At 30.3% G+C, this 9,930-nt stretch overlaps 1 long non-coding RNA gene across 1 annotated transcript; it reads left to right on the top strand.

Moving 5' to 3' along the window:
* Nucleotides 1-6,897: 6,897 nt before the first annotated feature.
* On the top strand, nucleotides 6,898-8,472 carry LOC133793474 (uncharacterized). The gene is made up of 2 exons (XR_009874838.1): nucleotides 6,898-6,957; nucleotides 8,354-8,472. It is a non-coding gene; the product is annotated as an uncharacterized LOC133793474 (long non-coding RNA).
* Nucleotides 8,473-9,930: the final 1,458 nt, after the last annotated feature.

Genomic DNA, 9,930 nt, shown 5'->3' with positions numbered 1-9,930 from the left:
CCTTGGAATTTGTATCATTCATGACCACATATAGGACATCTTTCAACATTTTTATTCTCTTTCCAAAATAAAGCACAATCATACTCACATACATGAATAGTTTCGTACCCTAAACAAAGATCACACAACATTTTCTTAGCGTCATAATAAGATCATGGAATTTTATTGTCTTTGGAAAATGCTTTCGAAAGTAAGTCGAGCAACAAATCAAATGATTTGTTGCTCCAACCATACATCACTTTAATGTGCATTAGATTAACAATAAATGTTAAGATTGAGAACGTTGTACATCCAAAGTATAACTCCTTTTCTGCTTCTGCAAATAAGTCAGGCAATGTATTCCTTTCATCATTGTGCTCATTTGAATCTCCAAGGTTCACAAAATCACTCTTCCTATGATATTGACTAGCTAAATCTTCTAATGCTGGTATCATATCGTCATTGTCTTCATCATCATCACTGTCATATGGTATGTCTTCTTCACTGTTTGATTCTACTTCTTCTTCATCTTCGTTTACTTCTGTGATATCTTCCTCATGAAACTCCCACATAACATATTTGGTATAAAATCCTTTTACGAATATATGACGCTCAATTGTCTCTAAGTCATGATAATATAAGTTCATACATGAAACACATGGACATCGAATCTTATTTTCACAATTTAAATGCAAAGTTGATAACTTAATTAAACTATTAAGTCTATCAAAATACTCCACTGATAATCTATTCTTTTGGAAAATCCAACTTTTATCCATCATTTCTCTATTATATCTTTCGAACAAGTAGACGATGGATTATATTACATTGAGAAAAATAAAATACTTAATTAGCCCTTGAATTGTAGTTATAGGGTATGATAGAGTTATGGTACAAAACACATGTATTTGATGCACGTATAGGGTAGGATATTAGTATAAGTGTTTCTTATCCTACTCGATTACATGCATATTTTTTTTTATAATTGTGTTTAATTTAAGTGCCAAATAGATACATATGTGTAAGTCTTTAATTGGTACATGCCATTATTTTTTTATGTTTTATTTAAAAAATTCATTCAAATATTAAAAAATTATTTAAAATCTAATAAAAAAAATTAAAAATCATTTAACAAAAATTTTAAAATTTTCTTTTTTAAGGAATAAATACTAAAATTATTATTCATGAAACAAATTTAATTACAAAAGTAAAATACAAAATAAAAAAAACCAAAAAACTTTAGAAAATCCTACAATAAATTCAAATTTAAAATAATTAAATATATAGAATTATAAGGTTCAATGATACTAAAACCAAAATAATAAGCATAAACCCATTAAGGGAATTTTATTGTAATCAGACACTAATGAGCTTAATCCTCTCAACTGCCTATAAATAGGGTTAGAGTATCACTTAGTGCATGCAAAAATGCGACCTAATAAATCTCTAAAGAACTTAAGTTTTGCAAGTTCTTATTTCTCAATACAATTAACTCGTGCACTAAGACTAATTAATAACCTAAATCCCATACATATCATGTGTTTGATTTTTTTTAATGCTTTATTGGTTTATTTGTAATTGACAAAATAATCAGTCAACAAGTATTAAATCTATCTCAATCCCAGAATGAGTGACTACTATCTCAGTTTTTGGATGCGTGAGTAGTTTCAACGAAAAAAATCTTGAATACTTAAACAAATAAAAAAATATTGGGTAATTTCGCTGCCAATTTTTTTTTACAAAAACTAGAATATTTCTTAAATTCCAACTTTAATTAAAAAAATGATAAAAAAGAAAGGAAAAATTAATAGAATGTCTCACAATAGTAAAGTTGATAAAGTTTGTACACAATATAAAATACTTTTTTAGAAAAATTAATAATAAAGAAGCTCATTCCACAATCGAAAAAATGTACCACCACATAATTTTTTGAAATTTTACGAATTCAAACGGGGTATTTCTATCAATGGAATATAAAGTGTGTTATGTTATCTGGGCAAATAAATAATTTTATTAAATTAATATTAAATCAGTAAGTGGCCATTTACCTTTCTCTAAGTATTTTATTTTTCTTTTTAATTTTATTTCTAAATTAAAATGAAGTAGAAGATAAAATCATTACTAGCAATATTTTAAAATTATAATACATTTTTTAAGCAATATTTTAAAATTTAAATAGTTTCAGTATTTTTCCTTACTGTTGGGGTTTTTGTTTGTTCCGTACTTAATCCATCTCTCTCTCACCCTTTCTCACGGCTTCAGCCAATAAACCTGATCCGAAAAGCCCCATTTCGTTTTCTTCTTCATATTCCCCTATACACTCACAAATCCCTAGCTCCATCGCACTCTAATCTCTCTATCTCTCAATTGAAATCAAACCCCAGACCCCATTATTCTTCCCCTCTCTCTCTCGTATTCCTGTCTCCCTCTCACTCAAGCTCTCTTTGTGTCTCTGATTCAAAGTTTTATTCTTCTCCGTAATCCCTCTCTCTCTCTCAACCTTTCGCACAGCTACCATAGCCAATAAAGCTGAAAAGAAAAGCCCCATTTCATTTTCTTCTTCATATTCCCCTATACACTCTCAAATACCTATCTCCCTCTCACTCTAATCTCTCTCACTCAATTGAAATTAAACCCCAGACCCCATTATTCTTCCCCTCTCTCTCGTATTCATTTCTCCCTCTCACTCTCACTCTCTCTGTCTCTCTCATTCGAAGTTCACATACCAACTTCTAACCGAAGGAACTCGGAATCATCCAGCCCAAAGGTAGTGATTCCAAGAAAGGTGTTGGTGGAGGTTCGCAAGATGGGAAGATTGGGTCCATGACTGATTTGATAATGGTGAGATGAAAAGGGTACTTTCGGGTTGTCAGATTTGATGAAGGCTGCGGCGGAGGTGCTTGGTAATGGCGGGTTAGGGTCAGCCTATAAGGTTGCCATGGTCATTTGGGCTGTCTGTGGCGTTTGACGTCGAGATGAGGCGGTTCAGTGGAGAGAGGAGAAATTGTTAGTCTCCGAGTACATTCCTAAAGGCACCTTTTATGCACGGTAAGAGAAATCTCCACATGCACACACAAACACAAAATCATATTCTTTCACATAGTCATTAATTTATTAATATACTCGTTCTAAACTAATCCAAGGAATCGCCAGGGGATCCTTTATACAGAGTTCTCAAATTACGATGGGGAAATCTCAAGTCCAGCAATGTCCTCTTGAACCACAACCACGAACCAGTGCTCAGTATGCTTTTCACCCTCTGATGAGCCCCAACAACGCAGCTTCATGATGAGCCCCAGCGATCTTCACACAGGTAAAGCTTGGTTTTTTTTTCTTGTTCTGTTCTTGGGTAGGCTTGAATTTGGTTTTAATTTTTTTTTTCTGATCTGTTCTAATCATAGAGAACTAAGAAAGTCATAGAAGTGTCTCTACATAGCAGTAATAATTGACATTTTATTATATATATATATTTAAGAACATATATGCTCTGCACGGACAGATTTAAGAAATGAAGTTTCAATGATTTTTGTATACTATTTTACTATAATTATGATAATGTACTAGTGTATTGACTAGCTAGTGCACTGTTAGTAATATTTGCAACTTACATATTCATGATGATAGAGTGAAATAAAATTATAAATATTTAACTCATTTTTTTTTAAATAAATTCAATTTAGAAAAATAGATATGTCTATGATGCTTGTTACTGAGTAATTGATTTCAATGGATATTGTTTTAGTAAAAAAAATATAGTAGGGAGTTCAAACCTGATATTGATATTTAGTACTAGTTCCTTCTATATTTGTTGTAATTGAAGCACCAAAAACTCTCCTTCTATCTCTATATCTCAGTTGAAGCACCTGAAATAGAAAGAAATAAATAAATTTTAAATAAACAAGCATATCATATAAGATACGTTAACTAGTTACTTGTTCTTTGTATTTTTTTTTTCTTTGATTATAGATTTCCATCAAAGAATGTTTGATTTGTGTGATCAAAATGTCAGAAAACACCTAATGAATCTTCAAGAAAGTATAACAACATTCATAAGAAAAAAGAGATGTATATGTCTATGATCAATGTTTTTATTTCCAAGTTAACTTAATGCATATTGTTTTAGTGAAATATGGTAGAGAGAATAAAAACCTGTTTGTCAGTACCTTCTCCTTACACCCAGTTGAAGCACCTGAAGAAATTTTTTTAATTAAACAATCTAACCAATATAGCCATGATATTTCATCAGTATATGGTATACATACCTCAACAAAATGTCGATGAACTAGTGAAAAAAAAAAAGAGATACTTACTATATATATTAATTTTCTTAGATAGTATCCTCCTTGAAAAACTAAAATTTAAATTTCAAACTAGTTATTTGTAATTTTTTTAATTAATACTTTTATTTCCTATATTTGTGCCTGATTATATGTATATAGAGATATGTATATTTTATGAAATAAAAATTTGAAAATATTAAATTGTTTTTTTATAATTAATTTTTATTATATTTCCTACTTTACACCGTTATGAAAAATTAAAACTAAATTTACATTTTATAATTAATGGTTGTTGTTTCCTAAATATGTGGTTATAGTTAGGTAAAATATTTTTTAATTATTAAAAAACTGAATATGCATATGTATAATAGGTTAGTTTTTTAAATTATGTCAAAGATATTTGTATTATTGACCCATACATAGGAATCAGTTTTGCTGAGTCATATATTTGGATTTGGTTGTAATCACTCTAACCCACCAAAGCAAAACTTGATCAAAACATAGAACAAAAAATTATGCACTCAAGCCTTATCCCAACATTATTCACATACAATTCAAACCAACAAACATGTACACAACACAGAAATATCCTTGATTTCCTTAGTGTATACATATTATATACACATATATATATATGTTTATTTATTGGTTAAAGGTGGGAACATGGTAAGTAAAGTGATCAAATGTTTGGGGTCCCATATGTTTGATTGTTAAAACTCTAACCTTCTTGGGGCCTCAGTTTCAAAGCTCTCAAAAAAAATTATGTAAAAGAACGATCAGCCAATGTTGATTTGTATGATGCCACATGAGTCTTCTTTACCATTATCTTTGAGGGTTTTTTTTCTTTCTTATTTTTCTTCTTTCTTTGGGTCCGCACTTTCCACAGGGAACCCACTTTAGGCTTTAGCCCACTCTCTCTCTCTCTCTCTTGATCATCTTCTTACTGAGCTCTCTTTCTTTGTTTGTGGAGAGAGTCACTCTCCCTATGGTTTCTCTCTCAAAAAGAATATATTCTTTGCTTTATAGTTTTTAGTAGGTGGGTTTGATTTTTTTATCTCTAAAGCTCCAAAGAAGATGCCAAAGTTCCCCTCCAACTCCGGACCATTAAACTCAAATACCCATTTGATTTAAAGCTCTATCTTTTTCTTTTCTTTTCTTTTCTTTTCCTTCTCTATCTCTCACTCAAAATCTTGAAGCTTGAGAAGAAGAACAAAGTATTCTTCTTCTTTATGCTTCTTACTTAGGTTCACCATCATCAGAAGAAGGAGAAGACCAGAAAAGAAAATGAATGGTTCGATTCTTGATGGTATAATTAATAGGCTTCTTGAAGTTAGAACAAATCCTGAGAAGCAAGTCCAGCTTTCAGAGACTGAGATTAAGCAACTTTGCTTTGTTTCTAGAGATATTTTCTTGAGACAGCCCATTCTCTTGGAGCTTGAAACACCTGTTAAAATTTGTGGTACGTTAACTACTACTTTTACTTGTTTACACGTGAAATTCTCTTCTTGGTATTCTTTAATTTTTCATGTTCATATGTTTATCTCATGATCAAGTTAATTAGAAATTTGTTCTGTTATGTGATTTTCTTGAATTTACTTTTGTGTGTTCTGTTCTGGTTTATGTGTACTTTGTTGAAACTTGGTCGGACAAGAATAAAGTGACTGCACTGAGTGCATTTATGTTGGAATTTTTTTAAGTTATGGGGTGTCTTTTAGGTCCAATTTTTCTTCATATGAACTTGAGTAGTTGGATAGAAAATAGGCTATATGTGTTCTGTTTTATACGATTGGGATAATAATTTTTAGCCAATTAGGCTTTATTTTAAATTCTAATTCAAGGATTAGTAGAGATTCTATTCAATTCTAGTGTATTCTCATTAATGCGTAAACCTGTTTAAGTATAGATAATTAAGCATGGATGACAGTAGATTACCTTAATTAATCTTCAAAGTTTGATGCTTATAGCAATAGAGGGTCTGGTTTATGGTGTTAAGAAAGAACTTGTTATATAAATATATATATATGGGAATTATCATCTATATATGGATTAAATCTTCATGGATCATTACAATGCTCACAATGTAAATGTGTGTATATGCATAATTGAAGTTGTTTTTTCAAGTGCAAAACCAAGAGAAACTTATTGAGAAAAATTGCCTTAAGAGATGACTTTTCAAGAATTTCAAACTTCAAACACTTTTCTTTGTGATTCAGGTGACATTGTTGGACAATAGATTAACTTAATTGACATTTTCTTTGTGTAAATGTGTGTCTATATATATATATATATGCATAATCCATGTTTGTTTTCAAGTGAAAAACCAAGAGCCACTTACTGAGAAGAACTGCTTTAAGAGAGGTTTTGAGTTTTTTTTCTCTTCGTGTGTCAAAATTCAGTTCTTTTGTGAGAAATTGGATGGCAATTATATTAGTTTCTCATAACTTTAATTTGATATTTCTTCATCTATTTTCTACTTCTTCTTTCTATCTATGTAATGGAACAAGTGAGTGAGTATTTGGTAGCTTGCCTTTTAAGAAAGCTGATTTTAGGTGTGAAGTAGGAAGAGAATGATAGACATGAAGTCCTCTGTTCTTCAATCTACATCTCACTTTTTCTATATTCTCTTTGATGCATTGGCAAAAAGGTTAAGGAAAATGAGTTTGGTAGTTCTATGGAAGCATCAAATTGTGTCAAAAAGGTATGAAAACCACTCACTTTTTCTTTTTCTTAGCTCTACATATCTGTCACTGAGCTCACCACTGCCATACTTGAAGCATTTATGATTGATACAGTCATCCATCATTTTGTTCATTGGCATGTTGGTTGAAAGTATTGTGATTAAGCTCTTTAAAGTTGTATAAGGATTCTAAACAAATTCAATATCTTGTGTACAAATTCTGCACCTTGAAACAAGATTACAAGACCAATTTGAAAATTATAGGTGGATGTAGTCCTCAGTTATAACCAAAACAGATCATTTGAACTGACATGCAAATATTTTATAAATGAGTCAAAGCACCAAAAGTAAAAGGAAAGATTTCAGATGTTTTTCTTAGGTTAGTGGTTGCATGTGTATTTTATATTGGGGTTGGATGTGGTATTGGTACAAATGTAACATTTTTTATTTTACCAATTTGTGAGAAGTTCTGGATACCTCATAACCATTCCTTTCCTTTTTTGTCAGAGTCCAGTAATTATAGCCTCTTCTGTCAATACAAAAGAAGCCATAAAGTTGAGTTTATCATTATTCTCAGATTGCAGATGGTGACAAGGATTGAAACAATAGAATAAACTTACTAAAATTCTATGAGGGGATGATGTATACCTTATTTTCATTGGACGAATGCTGAAAGGAAATGCTTCATGTAATGGAGTGTTATAGCATCACTAGTAAGAAGATGGTTGAATATAGATAGTAGAGTAAAAGCTTCTTGTCTTCTAAAAATATGTTGGTGCCAATTTTAGTGTGCAGTACATAATTATGAGTTCCATGCTATGCTTCTTTGAAAATTTATCTAATTCTATGATTAATAATGAAACTGACAATTACCAACACGTGATAAGAAACTAGAAACGAATTTGGCATGAGCTTGTAAAATTGTAAATAAGTAGTGGAAACCAAGTTCTTTCCACTTCCTCTTTTTAGCTCTAATGGCATGTTTCTTCTCTTATTAATAGAATGTTATTTTGCCATTCTAAATATACTTACTATCAGTTTTAGGCCCTTTCTAGTAACTTTGATATTGTAGACTACTAGTTGAGAATTTATGAAAGTTGAATATTACTTGGCTCGTTGTGGCAATGTTCTAAATATATTGTTATTGTTTGATTGAGTTGAAATGGCTAATTGCTTATTGACCTTTCTACTCTAGTTTTGTTTATGCGAGCTGTTCATTGAATGCACAATAATGACTTCACATTGTCCTTTATTTTTCTTCGTGCACCTTGTTCTGAGAGAATGAAATTCAATGTCCCCAAGCCTTGAGTGTTTGTTATTTTTCTTTATGCTTTATATTAATTCGATGTTGCAATTCTTTGCAATTGTCCACAGAATTAATATTTTAGAATTCTGAATGCTTGTGATGTATTTTCAGGAATGATTGTTGTTGGAACTAAAAACAACAATGAAATGAAAAGAGCCTTCAAGAGGGAGCATGAAGTGGAATTGCTGCCAACTTCTTTATATATGTAAATATGAACTAAAAGTACAATTTTTGACATGTGTATAGATTTTAGTATTATGTTTTATATTGATTTTGTACTAAATATATTTTCTAGTTTGTATTTTGTTTATCTATTTTATAAAAATTAATTTTTATATTTTATTAATGTTTTTTTTTGTAAGTATTAAAATAAAAAATAGAATTCATAAAATAATTAAATTAAAAAACTAATAAAATTATATATTAAAAAAATTATTTAATTTATTATTAATTTTGCTACCAAATTTTAGTAGCAAAAGTATCGAATTTTCAAGTACAAAACAAATAATTTGCTACTAATTTTGTGATTGTTTGCTACCAAATTGTGGTAGTAAAATGATTTTGGTGGATTGAAAATAAAATAAATTTTAATGACACAAATTCTTTAGCTACCAATTTAAATGCAATTGGCTACCAAATTATAGTATCAAAAAACCTCTAGTAGTCCCGTAAAGTAGTGTTTTAGCTACTAGATTTAATATTTTTAGCTACTAAAAAATTAGTAGCAAATAAGAATAATTAGCTACAATATTTTTTGGTAGCAAGAAACCTTTAACGATGGGGTTTTAGCTACGAACCAGCTACAAAAAAATTTTGGTAGCAAAAAGGGTATTAGCTACCAAAAAGACATAGTTTGCTACCAGTTTTTTGGTAGCTAAAACACTTTTTTTTTTTGTAGTGATATAAGGGTAATTAGCTTTTTTCCCCCCTCAACTATCACCACTTTCAACATTTGCCCCCCGAACTATTTTTGTATGTAAATTTTCCCCCTGAAAAATTTTAAGAGCTAACTATTGCTCCTTCTGTTTGTTTCTGTTTATTTTAGGGACGGAAAGCATCTTGGGCAATTGAAAACAAGGGAAAAAGACAATTTTAACCTTATACAATACTCTTAATATTTAACAGCATATTTTTTCCTTTTTTTGGATCAATTTAAACATTTCTTAATTTCTTGTTTTCTTCGTTCCCTCATTCTCTATGAAATATTTATGGCTTCAATATCTTCTACTAGCAAGCCAACTCCAAATAACAGAATATATCAAGAAGAGCTTGACTGGAATAAGCCTTTATGTGATTGTGGGTGGGAAGCTGTGATACGCATAGCACGAACAGAAGCTAACTATGGTACGAAATTTTTTGGATGCCCTAAATACAAGGTAATGATTTTGTTTAGAAAATATTTTGTTAATGCTTGAGTCTTATTGATAATCCCAGAACTTTCTTTTTATTATGAAAGAACATTTTAGCAATTATAGTTTTTTTATAGGGAAATGTAAATGTTGGGTGTGGATTTCTGAAGTGGATTGGCCACTCTATTGGACAAAGACCTAACCAAGATTTAGGTGGAGTATTGCAAAGATTAGAAGAACTTGAAGAAGATGTTGCAGTACTGCAAAAAAATGTGGAAAAAAAAGATGAAGAAATTGCAAAGATTTTCCTTGCTATGAGATATCTAAAATGTTGGCTTT

This window comes from Humulus lupulus, chromosome 8 (genome assembly GCF_963169125.1).
Source record: "Humulus lupulus chromosome 8, drHumLupu1.1, whole genome shotgun sequence".
NCBI lineage: Eukaryota > Viridiplantae > Streptophyta > Magnoliopsida > Rosales > Cannabaceae > Humulus > Humulus lupulus.
The sequence above is the reverse complement of the archived record's forward strand: the minus strand, read 5'-3'. Positions and strand labels throughout refer to the sequence as shown.